This window comes from Strix aluco, unplaced genomic scaffold (assembly GCF_031877795.1).
Source record: "Strix aluco isolate bStrAlu1 unplaced genomic scaffold, bStrAlu1.hap1 HAP1_SCAFFOLD_82, whole genome shotgun sequence".
In the NCBI taxonomy this organism is placed as follows: domain Eukaryota; kingdom Metazoa; phylum Chordata; class Aves; order Strigiformes; family Strigidae; genus Strix; species Strix aluco.
The window spans coordinates 630,279-653,258 of NW_027436638.1; the positions used below are offsets into that span (position 1 = coordinate 630,279).

At 44.7% G+C, this 22,980-nt stretch overlaps 1 long non-coding RNA gene and 1 pseudogene across 1 annotated transcript; one reads left to right on the forward strand and one right to left on the reverse strand.

Annotated features, from left to right (window-relative positions):
- Positions 1-1,440: 1,440 nt before the first annotated feature.
- On the reverse strand, positions 1,441-6,374 carry LOC141919087 (poly(A) polymerase gamma-like; annotated as a pseudogene).
- A 1,345-nt stretch (positions 6,375-7,719) lies between these two features.
- LOC141919089 (uncharacterized) lies at positions 7,720-22,191 on the forward strand. Its single transcript, XR_012621871.1, has 3 exons — positions 7,720-8,246; positions 16,671-16,786; positions 21,771-22,191. It is a non-coding gene; the product is annotated as an uncharacterized LOC141919089 (long non-coding RNA).
- The last annotated feature ends 789 nt before the right edge of the window (positions 22,192-22,980 follow it).

The window sequence follows — 22,980 nt, forward strand, 5'->3', positions numbered from 1 at the left end:
ACCTCGCCCCCCCACCCCCCCCAAGACAGGCGACGACTTCGCCCCCCCCACACCAAGACAGGCGACGACCTCGTGCCCGCGCCCCAAGACAGGCGACGACCTCGCCCCCCCACCCCCCCCAAGACAGGTGACGATATCGCCCCCCCCCCCCAAGACAGGCGAGGAGCTCGCCCCCCCCCCAAGACAGACGATGACCTCGCCCCCCCCAAGACAGACGACGACCTCGCCCCCCACCCCCCCAAGACAGGCGACGACTTCGCCCCCCCACCCCCCCCAAGACAGGCGACGCTTTCAGCCCCCCCCCCCACGCCAGGATACACGACGACCTCGCCCCCCGCCCCAAGAGAGCCGACGACCTCGACCCCCCCCCCCCAAGACAGACGATGACCTCGCCCCCCCCCTCAAGACATGCAACGACATCGCCCCCGCCCCCCCCAAAGATAAAAGACATCGGCGCCCTCCCCCACAAGACAGACGACGACATCGCCCCCCCCCGCCCCAAGACAGGCAACGACTTCGCCCCCCCCACCCCAAGACAGGCGACGATTTCAGCCCCCCCCCGCAGGATAGGCGACGATTTCAGCCCCCCTCCCCCCAAGGACAGGCGACGAGCTCGCCCCCCCCAAGACAGACGACGACATCGGCGCCCCCCGCCCCCCCCTAGACAGACGATGACATCGCCCCCCCACCCCAAGACAGGCGACGACCTCGCGCCGCCCCCCCCCAAGACAGGCGACGAATTCGCCCCCACCCCCCCAAGACAGGCGACGATTTCAGCCCCCCCCACACTCCAGGATACACGACGACCTCGCCCCCCCCCCCCCCAAGACAGGTGACGACCTCGGACACCCCCCCCCAAGACAGGTGACGACCTCGCCCACCCCCCCCAAGACAGGCGATGACCTCTCCCCCCCCCCGCAAAAGACAAACAACATCGGCACACCCCCCCCCCCAACACAGGCGACGACATCGCCCCCCCCCCAAGAGAGGCAACCACATCGCCCCCCCCCCCCCCCGCAAGACAGGCGACGACCTCGCCCCCCCCCCCCCCAGACAGACGATGACTTCGGCTGAGGGCAGAAAGTTATTCTGTGAATGTCTGCACCAGACAAAGGCCACAAGACGGTCACGGAACAAGTGACTTCATGAGAGCGGTACCAAGCAGTGACTTGCTTAGGTACTACAGCACGCAGGTCTGCAGTCACTGTTCAAGATGTGTTCAGATACAAGGATTCCTGCAGCTGACAAACCCAGGCAGGACTCACATGAGTACTTTTACTTGCCATTTTCCAGATTGCTTGTCTCATGCCCACTTCATTTTTGGTTTGCAACAAGGCATTTAGTCTGCTGACATGATTCACACCGTGAACTACCCCATACCCATCCCTCTGTAGAAAGCCAGCTGGTCAGAGCTGGGAGGAGTCAGCAAGGGCACTGCCTTTACTGCCCCTCTGCACAGTCCTTGTGAGATAAGTGCTGTTCCAGCAGGCTACCCTGCTCCACAGCACAGGTTTAGAAAGGGGTGTCCCTGACGTTCCCATGCCTGCCAGGCTGCCTGGGGGCTTATTTTCCTGTAAGCTCCCATTTTACTGCAGCGTCTTCTCCTGGGATAGGCTGTGGTCAGGCCGTTTAATTACAGCTTCCTAAATACACTATAAGGTACAAATAACCTTGTGAAATAGCATGGTCACAGGTCCCTGGAGAAGTTATCCTATTCCAAAGGAAGAAAAAAATATTTCTCACTTAAAAGAAAAAATGTAAAACGCTTACCTCAACGCCATCAAACTTGTCAACTGGTACGTATGCATCTTCAACTGGCTGTAAAGGAACAGATAACTGTGTAAGAAAATGTTTTTTGCTACTTTCATGTTCTTCCTAAACTGTGATAAACTACAGATTTTACACTGCTAAACTACTTAGTATAAACACTGAGTTGCTTCTGAACCAAAACAAATTGTTAGTAAGCTGCAAGCAGTATGGCACTAATACGGTGCTAACACTGGCTTTAAAGAGTTCCTTAGCCAAGAGATTCAGAGGCTGATCCTGTGCTGTAATGAACCAGCGGTGCACAACGAGCCATCAGTGCTGGTAAGGCACTTCCCTTGGCCGTGAGGAAGAAAAGTAAGAGATTTCTGTAGCTATCTTACCACTGGTTAACATCCAGAGAAATCGAAAAAGTTCTGTCCACATCTGACAGCGGGCACTAGTCTTCCTTATTTTGATTTTCTACCGTGCCCGAGGGGCTGTCAGATACCTTATGGGACAGTTTTCAGTGCTGCAGACCCCTTGTCAGAACGGTGCCGCAGCCCACTGAGAGTCTGGTCTCAGGGGACAGTCATTTCAGCAAAGGCTCATTCGCTGTGCACGTGAAGTCTGTCCAAATGTCTGCACGAGGAAGACCAGGCTAAGAGGAACACTTCTCAGGAGCTTAGTTTCACACACGAGGTGCACAATAGATGCACCTGGGGGTGATTTTACAAAGCAGTTTTGTACGTTCACAGCGCAGCCCCTACTCACTTGATGTCAAGCTGACAGCGTGCGTCCCTTCCGCAACGTCTGGGGCTGAGTGGCCAGAGAGGAACAGGACCAGGGCAGAATGAACTAGAGGTTCTAAAGCACATCCAGAGGGACACCACGGCAAAGGCGCTGACAGAAGCCTTTCCACATCCCCTTCAACTGCCTTAGCTTTCAGGCTGCCCCTACCTCTTCCTGCCCCTTACTAGACCTAAGATTAAGGCAAAGCTCCTAGGGACAACCTTGCTTTCTGATACAGCTGACTCATTCTCAAACCACGGGCAGGGGAGAAGTGTACCACAAAGATTCTTATGTGATGTACAGTCACTGCAGAAAGGAACCAAAAGCCTGACTTCTCATGCTGCAGGAAACAGTATTTTAGAAGGTGCTCAGAAACAATTCCGTCTTAAATTTTGGCTTGTAAGACATCCACTACCAATATGAGTCTTTAACATGAATATTCTTTCTGTAAAAGTTGCACAATTATCAAGGAGAGAGCTCAGTCACTCTTAAGATTTTTTATTTCCTCCTGATGTTTTAGTTTTTCAAAGAATGACTGAAAAGTATCTGATCTTTCTACATGTCTAGGAGCAACAGAAACAGCATCTCTGTCAGCACCTGCAAAGAGATTCCATTTCTTCTGTTATTGCTGGAAGTCACTTTCAAACATTAGAACTATCACCAGACAATGAAAGTTCCACCTTTACTGTGTACTCTGAGTCAGTAAGATCCAAATGTAAGTATTTTGCCACCAACGTTTGCTACTGCTGAAGGGGGAAGACTCTGTGGGTAGAAGAGTTTACTTTAGAAGATAAGATACACATTGATCTATGTGCAAGTTCAGGCAGCGTACAAGTTTTTTAGAAAGACTACAAGAGCCTCCATAAAAAATGTATTCTCACTCCCTACCGAATTGTTAGTCTAATAGACTGCTACTGTTTTTCTGGAGTGCTTGCAACTCGGAAAAAAAAAAAAAAAAAAAAAAAAAAGAGATGAGTAATGTAGCACTCCTTTCATTAATTTACAGAAATTAAGACGCATTATTAGTCTCCCCCACAGCAGACATACATAAATTAACACAATCTAAGAGCTATACAAAGGGCAAATCTAGTGTAATCATTTCTAACTAGATTGGGTGCTGCAGGCTGTTTGGGGCAAGATTAGTGCCACTGACCATCTATCTCACCCCACAATAAGTTGTTTCAGCTTTGTTAACTGCTACAAGTCAACTGAGAGAGCCACTTCACACATCTATTCAGTGCCCCAAAGACTTCAAGATCTTGAACTGAAGTATCTTTTATACCTTATTGCAATGGCAGTTACTACAGCTCTACTCAATACTTAAGAATTTAAAAGTTGAACTTCATCAATCCTAGTAGTATGGCCTTTGAAAGAAATAAAAAGGCTTCAGCTGTTTTGATAAGAACATATGAAAAAAATCCTTACCTTGCTCTCACCAAGTTCTGAAATCTATTCATTGACTAAATTATTCAGTTTACCAAGAACAACCAGCTTGTAAAGAAAACTCATATTAAGCTTGCCCTAAAAACCCAAGAGGTTAACAAATGTGACAGCCTTGTTATACCTGTGATTCAGTTCTTCCCCATCTTTCAATACCCCAGATGGCTTCATCGCTTCAACCAGCTTCTGAGTATGGATGCAGTCTATAGCCTTAGGAGGAGCCAAGCTAATCGGAGAAGTAATTCCATAATGCCTTTGAGGCTGGTTCTGCAGCTTAGAATTACTGTGGGAGAAAATAAAATACTGAAGACTTCACAGAAGAAAAAAAAAAAACAACCTTACTGGAAAACATCCTTCAGTTTACAGGTTTCCAAATCAATGTCTGTTCTTTTACCCAGCATTAATATAAATGAGAAAAAAATTGTCCTGCTTATGATTTTTAGATAACTTGACCTAACTTAGAAGTCACAACTACTTTTTCAAAAATATCTGTGGATGTAAGAAAACATCTAAGTTGCTACCAACTTACTTGCATTGCTCTAGACAGTTAGAACCGATCACCAGGAAATGAAAAGGTTTGAAATCCACTAAGGGTGACGCTACACACAGCAGAAGTTTTGGACACATTTCGGTTTCGTATCAGTTTTGATTTAAGGATATTCCCATCAGCTTCCTGCTAACATTAAATAAGACCATTTAACGCTGGCTTCTTTTAGTTAAATGTATTTGCTGTGCTTCTGATTCTGGAAGGGCATTGCAGTTGGTTGTAGAGGAAGGACATATAACAAAGTGATCTGTTAAAGAGCTGATGCAGTAAATCCAGCATTGCCTTGTTTTTGTTTATGGAAGAGAGTATGAATGAAAATATCAACCAATCTGCACCTAATTTTGCTAGGAGAGCCTCATGCACTTAACACAGTGTTCAATTTTTAGAGTTCAGAGGCTTAGCTGTACATACATCTGTTTGGTCTAAACCCAAGAGATGTACATCAGCATATAAAGCAGCAGAAGTTAAGCTTCGTATGCAGAGGGTGCTCAAACCTGGCTTAGCCAGCTCACTGCCCAGTTAGGCTGAGCAGGACACCAGGCACCTGGGTTTGGAGCCCCCGTAACTCCAATTATAGCAAGGCATAATTTGTGCCTGCAACCCTCTGCTTGCCCTGCGTGTTTAGACTTATTTGCAATCAGAAGCAGCACAGGGCTGACATGGCAGGACAACATTAAATTAAAGGCAGCATTCACATTTTCTTTACGCCACAGAACCCTTGCTTTAGAAAGGGAAAAATGGAGAAGAAACCCTACTTTGCATTACCAGCTGAAACCAGGAGAGAGAAAGGAGCGGGACAGGAGGGAAGCACTGTACTTAACGATCAAGGGTCTCTACAGAAACACCAGTAGCAAAAGGGGGAAGACGCATTAAAAGGTCTGTACAACTCATCACGCTTGTCAGACCCTAAGGCTAAAGGGATTAATGATGCCATTATTCAAACTGGCTCTTTTTCTACTTCACAGTCAGCCAGCCTCAAATATTAGATGGGTTAGTCACAGAATCATAGAATGGTTTGGGCTGGAATGGACCTTAAAGATCATCTAGTTCCAACCCCCTGCCATGGGCACGGACACCTTGCACTAGCCCAGGTTGCCCAAAGCCCCGTCCAACCTGGCCTTGAACCCTTCCAGGGAGGGGGCAGCCACAGCTTCTCTGGGCAACCTGTGCCAGTGTCTCACCACCCTCACAGGGAAGAATTTCTTTCTTACATCTAACCTAAATCTGCCCTCTTTCAGTTTGAAACTCTCACCCCTCATCCTATCACTACACTCCCTGATAAAGAGTCACTCACAGGAGCTTCTCCCCTGCTACCCCCCCCCCCCCCCCCCCCCCCATACAGCTGTGAAGGGTTTTAATATCGATACAAGCTGTTGATTCTTGGTTTGTTGGTCAAAGATCTGCTGGCATAAGGAACATTTCAAAGCAATCTCCTGCTTTGGCTTCGATGAAGAATTATGCTTCAACCATACAAATGAACTAAGAGGAATGGGCAACACAACCCATTTTCTGTGCAAACCTTAGCAAAGCCCAACTCTGACCCCATCTGCATATTTTTACAGTGGAATCGTCCTGACTCTTCCACCCAAAGAAAGTGACTATAGAAGTTAATGCTGACTTGCAGAAAAAAGAACTTTACAACTTTGGGGTTGTAAAGCAGGTATGTTTATTCAGCGCTGGGCGCATGGGGGATCGCTCCTCCACAAGCATGCGCGCCTTTCTGTAGTTATTCCCTTGCTTTTATGGTACAAAGTATTGTATATTCATAAGACGCCTATACATATTCATAGCCTATCACCGCCTCCCCTTGCTTCTCATGGTAATTAGGTCTCCTCCCCTTGCGCCTGCGCATTGAGCTCCTCAAGTCCTGGGCAGTGGTCGTAAATTCCTGGGCGGGGGTCGTATAGATGAAGTATCTCCTCTTCCTCGCTGGTGAACTTTTCACCCAGTCGTTCTGCGCAGCCTCAGCCATTCCCTGTTCCCTGGCCAAACTGCCAGGCCAGTTTGCACCGGAATCCGGGGTAATCTTGCTGCTGACCCACACATCTTCAAGGCTTCTGCCCGGACCAGGAGATAGTAGCCTAGCAACACTATCAGCACCTGGTATGTCTCTGCACGTAGCCCTCCCTGCCTCTGCACGAGTCCGTCTTGTGCCGTCTAACTACAATTTGTTTGCATTCCCTGTCTCAATGCAGCAGGATAGAGAAACACTGGGATTGACCCAGGCATCATGAAAACAAGGAACCTGGAACAGAATTCACCAAGGAGACAGGAACTGCTAGACAGCAGCTAGACTGCTACTGAAAAAACATTTCAAGGTCCACAATAAGTACGAACTAGCACTTCACACTCAGTCACCAGCTCTCCCCTGAACGACTCCAGGGCAGTGATAAACAAGCCCACGGAATCAAATGCCGCCTGACCTACAAACTAAAGATTGCCCATCGGTGTCACCGCACGGGCAGAGCAGGTACTGGGGAAGAACATTTGTGTGACTGCCCATCGATTTACTGCCGCAGGGTCAGGATACACCGGCTGGAAGGGGGAAAGGACGTGAACTTCACTTTGCTTAGACAGCCCAGCAAAACTGGCCCAGCAGTTCAGCCACTTTTAGAAGTCTTTCAGCATCTATTTCCAACTGCCAATCTTCACTTCTCAGGAAAAAAACTGGGGGTTTTGAGAGAGACCTTACAAAATTATCCCTCGCACAGTAACCTGATCAGGAACATTCAGAGAAAGCCACATTTCCCCCTCCCCCCCATTTAAGCTGGATACCCACCCTCATCCCAGCGTAGAGCCTCAGCCGGCGGCAGCCCGCAGCCAGCCGGGCCGCTGGGAGGGTGCCGGGACACCCCAGCGCAGAGCCCAGCACAGAGCCGCCCCCAGAACCACCCCAAAACCAGGGGCTGCGACCCCCGGGGCTGAGCCCCAGAGCCTCCAGCCGCGCCCGCTCCCTGCCTGCCCCTGGCAGAGGCCGGGCAGTTCTGGAGAGGAGCTTTCCCCGGCGGGGGGCGGGTTCCCCCCAGGGCCCTGCCCGGCCCCTCACGGGGCTGCGCGGGAAAAGCCCCTCGGGCAGACGCGCCGCCGCCCCCCCCCGCCCCTCGCCTTCAGGGCGCGGACCCGCAGCTGCCGGCGGGGGCGGATCCACCCCCCCCTCCCTCCAGCGGGACTGACGGGCCGCGCTCGCCAGCTCGGGAGCTGTGGGAAACGCTCCTCGGGCGGCCGCTGCCCCGCCGGGCCCTCGGCGCGGGGAGCCCGGCGCTGAGGGAGCCCTTGCAGCGGGGCCGGGCCGAGCTGCCCGTGGGCAGGGCCCGCCAAAGGTGGCCCCACCGGCAGCCCTGTCCCTGCTCCAGCCGGGGGACGTTCCCGGGCACAGGGCGAGGAGAAGAGCCCATCACCCTCCCGTCAGCTCGTTCTCACCCAGGTAGTGCTGAGGAGCCGGCCAAGTGTCGCTTGACTGATGGTGGGACTGGGTGATCTTCAAGGTCTTTTCCAACCTGGACGATTCTGTGACTTCAGCTGGTACTGGGAGCCCTTCGCACACGCGGTTAATGGCGGCAGATGGATTCGAGCACTCACCACAGCTCACTGCCATGTGGATTTTGGGCCAACAGAGTCTATCACAAGCCAGGTCCTAAAGCTACCGAAAGACCCTGAGGCTACTCTGCACCGTGGCGTTTAGATGGCAGTGCCCCGCTAACATCCCAGATGCAGAAAGTTTAAGGTAAAACCATAATGCTTTTGTAAAGTTGAATACATCTTTGGAAAAAAGCTCGCTTCCCAACTGTCTTGATGTCTTGTAATATCAGAGCCTTTCTCTGAGATTAGCACGTACATCATTTCTGTACTTTTCTGGGTTGTCTGTATTGCCTTTGTTGAAGGAAAATAGATTTTTCTCTTGCAAGATACTTTGAAGGAACACAAACTGAACTTTTGTCCTGAAGCTTCAACAAACTCAGAAAACCAACGTTTGCTGTTCAGACACAAAGGTACTTTTAGCAGGACAGTCTTATCTAACCTAATCAAATACCTTCATACTATGGAAGTTTAAAAGTGACTTTATTTATTTGTTGAATGTGCGTGACAGTACTTGTGCTAACATTTCAAAGTCTGAAAATCAGATGCTTCTCTAGGAGGTTGTGGTGGTAAAGCCAAAAAAGAAGAAAAAAAGTTTTCAAGCAGATTTGTTGAGAGTTTTTTTTAAACCTCTGGTCATGCTCTTGTTATTTGCAGAAGTTCATCGTGGCTTTTAACACTTTATGATCCTCACAGCACTGCTGTGATCCTAGAATCAGGAAAACTGTTGTTTGTATGCTGCTTCTGTGCTTTTCTCTCAGGTTGATAACCATCTATTTGATGTGAGGAAAATACCGGCCTTTATTTTTTTCCAAGTTTAGATGGCTAATTAGCCAATTTTTTAAAAAATCTGTTTCTGCTGCGTGCTTTGGTATTGCAAGGCTAGCTGTATTTGCCTACAGATGGGATGAAAGTTTTTTCATGGAGAGGTGATACCTTTCTTTAAATCACCTACAACTTTCAGGAGAAAACAGCTCTTCAAGCAGGAAGGTTTTCCTCAGGTGCAATTCTAATGTTAAATGGAAATGAAGAGTAATCAAGCTTATCTTGATTGCTTCAATCACATAAACTATTGAAAAGGGTGGGGGTGCCTGAGAAACAAGGGCTGTTACTGATGGTTGAAGCGAGATGGTCAGGTCGTGAGTTCTTATAGTGACTAGAGCTCAAATAGAAAAAAAAGAGTATTTTTTTGTCTGGAGAAGAGACAGTTCTGAAGTGCTATGAGAGCAGTAGTTCAGCAGAAACACTGTTGAACTTTTGCTCGAGTTTATGAATTCTAGTTTCCGATATTATTGTTATAAATGCAGAGGCAGAGCTGCAAATATCTTTTATAAATTTATTTGCAATAAGAACAAGTAAAAAAAAGTGTGGCACGCCGGGGGGCAGGGGGGGCTTTCTGCTCCCCACCGACGAGCACCAGGTAGTGCTGCGTCACTCCCTTTCATAGTCCCATCTTCACATGCGCAGCAGGGTCCCTTAAACTTTCCCGGGCTTTCTGGTGTTGCTGGGGCTCCTGGCAGGGGTTCCTCCAATCAGCAGAGCCCCCTAAACTTTCCCGGGCTTTCTGATGTTGCTGGGGCTCCTGGCAGGGGTTCCTCCAATCATTTTTCACCTGCGCAGTCCGGTGTTGCTGGGGTCTTCTGACGGGGGTCCTGCCAGTAATTTTCCACCTGCTTAACAACAGTCACTGAGGAAAAAAAACCTCCAAACCCCTTTTAACCATAAAGCCATGATAAATCTCCTTTAACTTATGTACATGGCAAACACCAACAAAGTCACCATATTTTTAACACGAATCACCACCATATTCTTCACATTATCTTCTTTATTTGAGAGTGTTTCTTGAAGGAGAGAACTGAGAAGACAGATTGGGATGGCTACTCTGTGAGTAATATGTTTTCCTAGAAAACAAGGTTCTTTTGGTTTTTGCTAGCTATTTACATAAAATTCTTTCTAAGATGTGACTTGCATTTCACCTACATCATTTCCATAGTATTATGTGTAGCAGTGATTAAAGCCGATTATGTTTCAGAATGTGTAGAATGTGAGAAGAGTTTGTTTCAAGGTAATGCTTTCCTTTGCTGTGTGTATTCTGTTAACTTTAAAAGAGTTCTGTGTAGTGCCTGGGTTATAGAAAAGCCCAATAACCAATTAAATACTGTTAGTTGGGGCTCTTTTTTTGATGTGCATATGTGTTATCCGGATAGCATATTGAAAAAGTGAAATCTGTGTTCTTAGAGTCCTATAGGGTGGGGGGGTGTTTTGGGTTTGTTTGCTTAGCTTTATAAATTGCTGGTATGTTCTAAAGGAATAAATATTCTCTGTAATATAAATGAGGTGATACCTGAGTACTTCTAGTCTGTTAGAGGGTATCACTGATTTTATGGAGATGGGCTTTATAAATACATAGGCTGTGTGTTTTCTTGTGTTATAGTCTGTGCATCTTGTATTTTAATCTTGTCTGTAGAGTTAATGGTAGGGTGATGTGTTTTAGAAAACACTTCTGGGAGAGCTTGTGTTTGATAAACTTACAAAATTCAACAGTCTGAATGCTTATTCTTGGCTAAAAAGTTGTTTTTGTACTCGCTGTAGGCTTTGCTGTCACTTTTTACCCCTTTTCAGCTGCTGCCCCTGTATTCCACAGGGGATATTTGCTTGTAAATGCCTGTCCCTTTTCAGTAGAAGGTGACAATCTTGTCTTATTTTTCACCCCTTAGAAACTCTTCTTGTCTATTCAAAGTGGGCTAACTTTCTGCTCAGTGCACAATTCCTGTAAGTTGTTTAGGCTAATCTTTTAAATTTAAGTCTTTGCTGTGTCAATTTTTGGCTCGGTAAGTCAGTTCAAGTGTCTTATCATGTAGCTGTGGTCAGAAATACTGACCCAAGGGAAGAAGAAAGAACATGTTGTGAGGAGAGAAGAGGATGAGATGGTTTCTTTCAATATCCCCGAGGTAAATCCTGTACCTTATACAGATCAGATCCTTCTCGCTTACTTAAACTGTATTTTCATAGAGTAGTTCTGTGGCAATTAAACCGGTCTAACCCAGGCTGAGGTGACTTTCTCCTTTCGCTCAGAGTCTGTGCTGAATTGGTGTTGAGCTAGATGGGTTTCCTGACTGTTGGAATATGTGCAGGCTCCTGAACACTGCTGGGGGTGCAGGGGAGAAGCAGAGCCGCAGCTGTGGAGGGGAGAGGTGGGATGACAGACAGCAGTCTGGATTTAGATTGGTTTACAATGTACCCAAGAACTTGCATCCTTTTCCAGTATATCAGTTGGTTTAAGAAAGTTTACAATCTGTCTACAGTTTCTCTGCTTTTATTCTCCTTCTGCAATTCTGTGCATTGTGAAATGTGTACAGCTGGGTGTGCATGTCTGCCTGTCAGAGTTGTACACAGGCATACCCGTAACCGCGTAGATGAATGCGGATTCTAGTGAAGTACTTCGAGTTTCTATATTGGCGAGATAGCTTGGAGGTTTTCTGATGGGGAGAATACAACTATCAGCTTTATAGGATCAGCTCTTATCCATAGAGGGATGCACATTAATATTACCACAGTTAAATATTTTCATGATCTGTGTCACAGGCTGAACTCTGTATCTTAGGGGTATGGGGAAGATTATACGTTCAGATCTGGGCTTTAACACCTGTCCCATCTGTCGGCTGACCTTCTGGCACTGTTGGTTGTCTGTCTGTGTTTGTTTGAGAGAGTTCTTTTACTAAGTGGGTGTCTCTGAGGGGCTGATATTTATGAGGAAGTGTGTTGCTGGAGTCATACAACAATGCTAACAATAAGCAATGTGCCTATGTGAATGGAAAAAGTGTGATATTTTAGTCTGTCGTTTTCTTACCGTGTAGCTTTTTCTCAGATGAATTATGTCTTGCAAGCTATTAAAAACTTCATCCAGAAGGATTTTTATTGTATTTTATTTGGCAAAGTGCTTCATGACTCTTGTTAGAATGCTAGAATATTAAAATGTAATGATTAGAGGAGAGTGAAACTTTAAACAGATTTTTGAAGGCAGTTTTGAGGAACTTTTTGTATATGCATGAAAAGTTATGTACCAACTATTGTACCTGAACCTTTCTGCATCAACATACAAAATCTACTGAAAGGTGAAACTGCTACAGAGAAAATATAGGTGTGATACTCAAATATTATCCCCAGAACAGAGAAAAACTTATCAAAATTATTTTCATCAAACTTTGGATTTTTCTTACAAATGTGGAGGATCTTATCTGTGTAATGTACACTATTTCACTAGAGAGAGATTTTTGTCAGCAATAAGTTGTATATATGCATGTAGGCCCTGAAGAATATCAGCTAACAATAACATGAAATTCAATACTGGAAAGCTGCATTTTGTAGTAAATGTTCTCAAGATTTACTGATACATCGCATTATGTGGGCAGGTATATGGTAAGAGATAACAGTGACCAGTAGAAGGTGGGGCTGCTGAAGACAGATTTCAGATGGATGGATTTAAACAAATAGTGGTTGAAGGGTTTTTTTTAGTTGGTTGTTTGTGGTTTTGTGTTTTTCCTTTATCTCTGAATCTCATCGATTTACTTAAGGGACATAATTCTATAGAATGTTGGTATTTGTAACCTAACAAGCTACTCTGAAATGTGAATGCATAAACCATTCATATTTTCAGTTGGTCCAGACTGTTGCTGCTGAAGCACTAAGCTTGCCTTGGCGGGCATGACTCTGGCACTGTGGTGTTGCTCTGTGTCTTTCTCGGCTGGCTCGCTGCTGATGGCTCTTAGCTCCTGGTGCTGCCAGTTGTAGTGGGCTCCTGGCTTCCCTGCAATCACCTGGTAGGATTTCAACTGGCCACTGTCCGTTGAGCCAGCAAAACAGTACTTCTGCTCTGCTGCTTTCCCAGGGAAGTGTTGAATGTTTGTGCCCCTTAATGGGAAATGAGTCACAGCTCATCACCAGGACACTGCCACCAAAAGACTAGAGATAAACTTGCACTGGCTTGTAGGGCAGGTGCGGTATCATCAGGAGGTGGACAGGTTTCACCTCAAATTGAAGCTAAGGTTAATTATGGTGTTACCAGCTTCTGAAACAGGTCAGTTAATGGGAACTAACTGCAGGCTTGCTGAAGCAGCACTAATGTGGCTGCTCTCAATGAAGTGTGTCTCTGATCAGCTCATTTTCTCTCAGCAGGCTGAAAAATAGCCCCAGTATGAGTGCTTAGTCTACAGTCATGTTGATTTTGCTTTAGGTTTGTCTTTAGCTGTTGGAGATTAATGAATCAAAATGGTGTTTGAATTTACAACCAGTCCTCATCACTTGGCAGTGTTATTTCTAGCTGTTCTCTGCTTGGCTTACCTGAGCCCATCAGCTGAAGGACTCTGCTATTCTGCCATGTGGGAGTGGGGTGCAGCCTTCAATGTCTAGGAACTAGTGAGGTGATAGCAGAGGGTGTTGAAACCTTTTTTACTTTTCCAACTGTGTAAGTACTGTGCTGTGTATTTGTTGCAACCATGTCCAAATCCACCAGTGGCCTTTCCTCTTCACTCATTTTTGCCCATACCACAATCTTCCCTGACCCCAGAAGAGGAGCCTCCTTTGATTCCACCAGCAGCCATCAGACACAGAGACAGTATGTTGGGGATAGTCACTGATGTGGAAGTGCAGACAGGACCTTAGATGCTTGATAGCGAAGCACAAGCAAAGGGTCTGCTTAGCAAGGTCTGTGTGTGCTGGTGTTTGGATAAGCAGCTGGCGTATGGATCGCAGGTTTCTTCAAGGGGAAAGCTAAGGTGGTGAGTTTGAGTGTCCCTCTGAAGTGTTGATCTCCTATAGACAGCCTAGATATTTTGGTTCTGTAAAGATCTGATTTGAACTCTGGTCCCTCTAGAGGTATTACACACATAATATTCTTTGCACAGCAGTTTACCATTAAGGTGTTTCCTTTTGGGGAAGAAAGTTGAGTGGAAAGTGCACTTGTTCTAGAGAAACAATCTTAAATTAAAAGAACAGTGATCTCTGCTAGCTAACACCTGAAGAAGGAAAAAACCTTTTGTGGTAGGTGTTGGTTCAGAAGTCTCTTGGGTCAGAAATAGTTGCCAGGAAGGTATTACCCAAATTCAGTGGGATATGCCTCCTGTAGTTCTTTTTTTTTTTTTTTTCTTTACAATACTACCTTCATTTTATAGGTAATATTTATTTTATAGGAAGTGCTGAAGAGGTGTAACTTGTTGATGTTTAAAAAGGGTTTTCTCTGACCTGAATAGAAGCTTCTACAGATGAATGTGTTGTATCTTTGTTATGAATAGCTTTAAACAGAGAGCATAAACACTTTTCTCTTGATAGAGAAAGAGAATTAACCTGTTTAATCTTTGCATTGTTCTTAAGTTTTATTTTGGGTGGGGGTGGGGACCCAACTCCTTGGACAGTTGATGTTGTGTAGCACTGTTATTTGTTCTAGTTCCATTATGGCTCAAACATGGCTGTGAGACTGGTTTTGGGTATTAAAGCCTGATCCTAATACCCTCAATGCACTATCTCTTATCATGCTGAGGAGTCTTTGCCATTAATTCATTCATTTCTTGCAGAGATCGCATCTAGTTCTATTGCTTGCAGGGAAACTCGAAAGAGAGGAATGGATACTGATAATTGCTGAAACACCTCAATTCTGTGTGAGAGCTGGGAGAAATGTTCATATCCATTGGCTTTGTAGTAAGACCTTGCTGAAGTTTTTTCTCGCCTTTTTACACAATAGCATGATGTTCAGCTTCATGCAGAAACTTAACATCCGTCAGAAAATAGTCAATTTGAATTGTAAACTTGAGCCCATGGCAGGGAACCCTCAGCTGGCCAGCTTCATCTAGCTGGTCTCCTGTGCTTGAGGAGGCAGAGGCTCACCCCTTTAGCTGGCAGGGCTCTAGGGAGGGTGTGTAGGTGTGCTTGTTTTTAACCCGTTCTTGATAGGGCCCATTGTTTGAAGGGAAACAAAAAATAAATAATTCTGCTCTAACATAAAACACAAGTAAATTACATTGATCCTTTTAATAATTGCTCCTTTGATGGCAGCATGGCTAGGCAGTGCATCCAGACATGGATAACAGCTGTCTGGGTGGAGCTGTGCTCTTGTGGAGACCCGCTGTCTCCGGGAGCTGAGCAAGGACAAGGCTGTTTGTTCTGCTGCTGTTTGTTCACAGTCGCTATTTTCCCATAGTCTGTGTGTTCCCATAGTCCTTACACTGAAATGGGGAGAGAAAAATTGAAAGCTAAAGAAACTCTCCTGATGTTCTCTCTATGCTTGCTTCCATTCTGGGCTTCCCTTCTGATATTTGTATATTTGTGCTGTTCTTCCTGGGTAATTATGAAGGGGCAACTCACAGGGGATACATGAACTCTGTTACAGAATGGAGAAGGGGATGAGAGCTTTGAAAAATATAGCGTGACATAAACACTGTTTTGGCTTTTCCACTGTATTTATATCTTCAAATTTAGAGGAAAAAAATACTTAAAATTAACTAAAGCCTACCACCATATTCTGAAGCAAAAATGTAATTTAGAGTAGTTGGAAAGGAGCTGTGAAAGAAGAGTACAGTCATAGCTAGATCTCATCTTCTTTTAGAGAGCTTTGTGATTTTTGGCACCTGTACTCAGCCTGGTGCATTGTTCATGGGGCTTCTTTGTTGTAGTTGATAAAGTAGACTATAAATAATTGTTCTTTTCTGTTTGAACAGTTGCCCAGTCAGGGAATTGGCATGTGCAAGGTAAGCAAGGAAGTAATGCTGACTTTATCATAACAACCTGAAAAAGAAAAGATGAAGCATAGGAGAATGACAAGTAATGGGCTGAGAAGTTTGGAAAAGATGAGGAGCGTTACAGAACAAAGTTATTACAATTCTGTAGTTTATGTGAGTATCCTTTAGGATTTCTCGCATATCTGTGTTTGTACATGTGATTATGCATAGTCAGTCATTTTTGCCTTGATGACTGGCAAACAAATGTATGGGACAGAATCAACATCCCATACAAATATGAAAGTGCTTCCAATGACATTAAAATTGTTCTAACACACCTATTACGTATTCTCTCAGCTACAGGTAAAACTTGAGTGAGAGAATAGAAAGCAAGAGCGAGAGAGGAACAAAAATGAACAGTGGGAAAGATGAGCGTGGTGTTCATGCAACTGCTTGTAAATAAGGCAGTTCAGGGGCTGCCTGCAGGAATATATGGCCTGGGATGGGTGTTCCAGGGTGTGGGGAAACACTGACAGGTTTTGAGCGGCTGAATACAGGGTTTATTCTCAGGTACATCGTCTACTAAAATACAAACGGTTTCCAGGTGGTATAAATGTAATTTACTCTTTTTTTTTTTCTTTATGTTTTCTTTATGCTGTGAGAAAAGAAGAAAATGGCAATTGTGCAAATAAGCCCACAGTCTGTGGGAGCTCACAATTCTTACTGTATATCTAGCAGTCACATTTATGTCTTTATTGTACTTTCACCTACCAGGTTCTTCTTAGATAATGTATATTTAGTCTTTTTCTATTAATAAATTTCATTTTAGTCTGAAAGATCTTTCTTTTGCTTGCTGTCTGCAGCAATGTAATGAAAGGGAGGTGCTCAGAGGGAAGATGGCTGTGAAGATTTGACATGTGTACTGTGTTACTGTCTTCTGAGATGATTGAAAATTGATGCACTAGGAATTTGTTGCCAGGTAAGTTTTCCATCTTTGGAGCACTCTCTTTTCCCTGAGGAGCTCTTGTTTAATCAATGATAACTAGATATGGTAACCCCTTTCTGGGATGGCTCAGTCTACTCTTCAAAGAGAAGTTTCTAGGCGGTGTTCTTTGCTATTTTGTGCAGGAATATTTAATTATTTCAGGTATTTAGGAAATAATACTACTTTCTGCAAGGTTGCTTTTAATTATGCTCTCATCTGCCAAACTTCAGGAATATTTAATCCTAGTGTGAAACCGGGGACAAGCGTGAGCCCAAAAAGTCATTCTTTAATGCTTAGTGTTACATGATTTGCTGTATCACCTGAGCAAATGACCAGCACTTAAAGAGATGAAAGAGTTACACAGCTAAAATCATGCACATCTTGAGAAATAAAAGAAGTCTGGTCATTTCAACATGGCCGTGAAAATAGTGTGCCATTTTAAGATAACTGAGATAACAGAAAACTGGGTGGGGAAAAAAAAAATGTTCAGTTACAACTGTTGGGGGGAAGTGGAGGGAAGAATGGTGGTCTTCGCGTGCCTGTAAATTTGCCAGGTAGTCCCCATAAGTGCAAGTATGCTTTTTGTTAAACTCCTGGTTCCTTCCCTTGATGGATGACCAGCAGGTTCTTAATGTTTCTGGGGACTGTTGCGTAAAGTATATGGATAATGACACTGAATGCGCTCTACAGTCTGGGTAAATACAATTTGTTGCAATGATCCTAGAAAGCAGTGGGTATTGTTGAGCAGAACTTTTTGTTCATGAATCATCATCATCAGCTTGAGTTAGGTTTTGGTGGTTGGTGTACTGTAACTGTGTCACTTCAGTGTGATGCTGCTGAAATGCAGATTCTTGTATAAACTTGAGGCTTATGCAGGGCTTTCTAGCAGGCATGAGATCTTTCCACATGTGCCATACTGTATGAAGTGGACTCTGCTGTGTCGCTCTACGTTCTCTAACCTTTCTTTTGCATGTGTCCTCCTGGCTATGGTATTTCAAGGTCACCTGCCTGAGGAGCATAGTAAGAGAAGAGCTCAGTTCTGAAGCTCAGGGCTGTGATTTTCTAGCAGCAAAACTACAGTGATCTTGCTGCTGTGAGAATTGTCCTCGATGCGGCATCCACGTGTGCAGCAGTATCTATGAATTGTCTGCTTTTGCTTTAGGGTTTCTTTCACTGCTCATAATTTCTTGAGGCAAAAAACCAGGAAGTAAAATTAATTTTTTGAAACATAAATAATGTGATTAGGCGTTTAGATGTTTCTGTGGTGTGTGATCTGTACCCCTAGTTAGTCAAGCCTGCAGGAAGAACCTACTGGCCAAATACTTGGTTCCTAACTGTGCTGTGCAAATCTTGTTATCATGTAATGGTCTGAGGTAGAATGTCGCTTCTGAGTGAAGGTTCCTCAGAAAGGCTGGGTCTAAAGTGATAACATAGACACAGATCTGAAACTGTTACTCTGCAGCATAGTAGTTGTACTCTCAGGTGCCTCAAATACTACATTCAACAGTAGCATGTTTCTATCATTATTTTCACCTGTAAGAAAAACAGAATGGGAAAAGCAAAGGCAGTTAAAATGATCTAAAATATTTCCAGACTGGAAAGGTAAAATGAGACTCCCCGCCTGGGAACACCTCTTTTCAAAGACTGTTTCCCTGAGGAGAAGGTGTGGTGAGGGCTCTGCAGTTCAGGAGGGAACAGAAATGCCTTTTGGAAACCGTGTAGGATGATGGAGAAGTAGGGTTGTGTCATCACTGTGTTTTAAGAGACAAAAAATAGCTATTTAGCGATTTTGAATAGAAGTTGTTGTTCCTCTCCCCTGAGTTGGCCATGAGGAAGCATAACAAGCCTACTGCACCCTTTTTTCTTAATTTAAAGCCGTTGCAGAGCACTGCAGAGAGGCTTTGGCTCTGGAGAGCTGGAATAAAGCACATGCTAGCGAAGGTTTGCTCTAGGGCCTTGTTCAAGCCCCTTCCTGTGACTGCCCTGACCCCTAGTGACTGCAGAAACAGTTAAATAATTAACAGATTCAATTGTTTTAAAAAAGTATATATCTTTACATAACATCTTGCTTTACAAGGGAGCTTTTATCAGCAAGTGTCTTCATTAGGAGGAAATTGTCAACATCCTTCTATTTTAAGCAATCTCTAAGTTCCCAGAGAAGTTTTGCTCAGTTTTTATTTTACAACAACCAATTTCTTTCTCATTTGAGTGTTGACTTGAGATGGATTTTGCTACCTTAATTAGGAAATAGCTTCATTAAAATATCAGTGCTGCTAAGATGTTGGGAGTTGATGGTTTAAATTTAGCCATATAAATTTGTTCAGGAATGCTGGATCTCAGGCTGGAAGCTTTGCAAACTTTTAATACAATACAGGTGGTACCACTGTTAATCTGTTCGAGATCTGATATGATGCACCTACAGGAGATGTCTGATGATCTTGAGAAGTACCATCTGGAAAAACATTAGTATGTTTTAACAGGTGTAAGGTGAAAGCAACAAATCCTTTCTTTCCCTTGGGCCTTTCAATTCAGCAGCAGACGATGTATGTGCACACGTAATACCAAGGCAAGTTCAGCTCTCCTTCAGTAGCCCTCCGCCTTGGATCTTTGGCTCGTTATCTCAGGACTTATTTTCAAGTAGTGTTAGTTTCAACCAGTGTGGGGGATTTGTCATGCAGGGAGTATGTGAAAACACAGAAATACAGTCTTTAGGGCCCCGCTGCATGAATGTAGAATATCCTCAATTTTCTTTGACTCCCCTTTGGGGCCCTAATGACAGAGACAACCAGACAGAAGATGATTAAGAAACATAGTAGGGGATGCACCCATGATCTATAAAGCACACGTATGTTTTTAATATTTTTATGGATCTTAGTGCTGTTGAGGCTGTGAAAAGGAAATGTTAGATAAGGATTTGATTACACAAAGCACCGTTCCCTGTGTGTTCCCCTGATTTCAGTCAAGAGCAGTTCACACCTCACAGGAACTGCTAATATCTCATTGACCCATGTATTTATTGTACAGTGATGAGGTATTTCTTACTAACTATGACTTTCTGGACTGAGCAATTGATGACTCAAGAGAACAAGATTTGTAATTTCTCTGCAGGAAGCTCCAGTGAAGAGGGAGGAGATAATGTACTGAGGTTGTGGTTCCACAACAATCCAGGACCAGCCAAGTGTCGCCCCCATGGCCGTGTCCTTCTCCTCCTGCTTTTGTCTGTCTTTCCCTTGAGCTGGGCCTCTCACTCAGCCCGATCCTGTGCTGGGCATATCGGCATGTCAAGATGCTAGAAGATTATTTTCTTTTGGCTTTGGCTTGTTGGGGTGGCTTTTTGGGGTGGGGAGGTGGGTGAAATTGCATCGGGAGGTGCTAGTTCTTTATGATCCCAGTTTGGAAAGGCACTCGGATTGTGTAAAGCATCTCTTCAGGTGCTGGTTTTCTGAGATCGCATTTAAAAGGAAAGGAGGACAGTGTAGATAATCCTACAACCATTCAGATGCTGGGAGCCCCAAGTTGTGCAGCACTGAATGGGCCTGCGACTATGGCCCAAGCACACCCTGCACCTCCCGTCCATGGAAAAGTCACCCCGTTTTGGTCATTGGAGCTCTTACAGGACTTTCCCAAAGAAGCCAACTCTATTCCTCATTTCCACTGTCAGACAAAAAGGACGTTCACCTGAGAACCTGTCGCTGCGCTCTTAGGTAACGGCTAGGCCAGGCCTTATCTAACTGGACACAGTATCCCTCTGAGTACGATTTTAAATTGCCTCAGGCAGACAACGTAGACCGTGTTGCCGCAAGGCATCGGGTACTACAATTTGAAACTGCGATGTCTAGTTAGAGGGGAGGCGAGACGCTTAGTCCTTGATTTCAAAAAGGTGTTTCTTGTCTGTTTTTTTACATTTTCTAACTCTCAGCTAAACCAGATACTCTAGATTTTTCTGTTCTTCTCTCAGTTAAGGAAAGTGAGGCCTAACTGCATGCATGTTTACAATCACTATAGCCTCTATAAATTTCACAGAATCCCAGAATCGTTCAGGTTGAAAAAACCCCTTGGGATCATCGAGTCCAACCCTCAGCCTACTCTGCAAAGTTCTCCCCTACACCACATCCTGCAACATCGCATCCAAACGACCCTTAAACACATCCAGGGATGGTGACTCCACCACCTCCCTGGGCAGCCTATTCCACCGTCTGACCACTCTTTCTGTGAAAAATTTTGTCCTAATGTCCAGTCTGAACCTCCCCTGTTGCACTTGAAAGCCATTCCCTCTTGTTCTATCGCTAATGACCTGTGAGAAGAGACCAGCACCAACCTCTCTACAAGACGTAGTTGTAGAGAGTGATGAGGTGTCCCCTTAGCCTTCTCCTCCTCGGACTAAAGAGTCCCCATTCAAATGATTAAAAATTAGGTTTCCAAATAGAAAAAAAATTACATCATGACCACCTGAGGTTTATGCAAGATACTCTCCATAAAGTAGGGTAGAGAGCTGTATGACTGTATTTCTCCTAGAACGATAGAATCATTTCAGCTCGAAGGCACCCTGGAAGGTGTCTGATCCATCCCCGTGTTCTAGACAGTCACAATGAAGAAAAAGCTCCAAGGAAGAAAAACACTTTTACATTCACAGTTACAGGTGCCACCCAGGTAAGTGCTGGATCCCAGAGCTACAGAAAGAAGTTTGAAGGGCTCTCCTCGCAAACCGATGATGTTCTGAGAATGACCAAAGGTCAGGTAAATGCGAAAAGGGGAAAATGCCTGAGACAAAGATAGAAATCACATCTAGGTAACAGCTGGGTGTGAGGTTGGTTTCTTCAGAAGGCAATATGAAAGTATCCTTCTTCTCAGTCTTCCTCTCACTTTGATCTTGGTCTTTACCCAATCTTTGATAATGGAAAAAAGAAGTTAAGAAAGATGAAACAGAAACCGAATGAGATATTAACTTGGAGCGAGGGTTATGTTTGTGTTTTCACAGATGCCAGCTCTCGCTGGGTTCCTGCTCGGTGTTTGGCCTGTGTTGGAACCTGTCTCAGGGTGAAGGATGGGTGGTCTCACAACCAAACGCCACCGGAAGCCCTGAAAATCCGTTCTCTACGTGCTTGGTAGAAATACCTGTGGATACATGGCCGAATCCACTGCAGTTTTGGCTTAGCAAACAAACTAATGCTACTTCTTTAGCTTTAAGTGGTCTTTTAACTGATGCCGATAGTGTTAGACATGCTATGTTACAAAATAGAGCTGCCATTGATTTTTGCTTTTAGCACAAGGGCATGGATGTGAAGATCTTGAAGGAATGCCTTATCTGAATGGTTTGACTCCCTGGGAATTACAGGATGGTTAAAAGAATTGTTAAAAGGAGGAATCATTGTAATTATTGTGATTATTGTGTTTGCTATTATTTTGCCATGCTAAATTTACCTGTATTGGACAATTGTTGCAAAAAGGCTTACAAGGAGTTTAGATTGCTTAAAAACAAAAAGAGGGATATGTGGGGATTCTAAAGGAGTCCCTGCGAGAAAATGGACCTGTGAGCAATCCTGCATATGAGCAAGACTGGTAAAGCCTCAGCGTCGGCAAGGACATAACCCGGAAAGAATGAAGAAGAACACGGGAAGTTAAACAACTTCAGGGTGTGGGTTTGGGCAGAGAAGGAAGTTTGTACAATGTCAATGTGGCAGTTTTCATCCAATCAGAAGAAAGAGCTTAAGGAGCTTGTGCAAAGCTAACTGTCCAGTCAGAAAGAATTATACCACATTATATATATCACATTATATCATGTGATTCTCACTAGCATTATAAAAGGCTTGCTTCACCGCAATAAAATTGACATTGCTTAATCATGTTGATTGTCGGCATGTCCGTATCTCCCACACCTGTGTCATTGTAGTCTTTAGTCTTTCACAGTGTTTCGTCTCCATTACTCACTGAGGTGTTATCGCCCATATATCATCCACCGTTCTGGCATTCTCACATGGCAGGCCACACCTGGGCATCTGCGTCACATCACCTCAGCATCGTTGTGTGTACTGTCAGGCTGTGTCTCTTGGTCTGGCATTAACTCTACCCTGTGTGGTACTCTTGCATCCTTAGGTCATGTTTGTGAGCATGTAGACGTGTGTGTTTGAGGTGGAGCTGCTTTGTGTGTTTGTAGCCATTCTGGATGGGGTGGAATGGTCCCAGAAGGG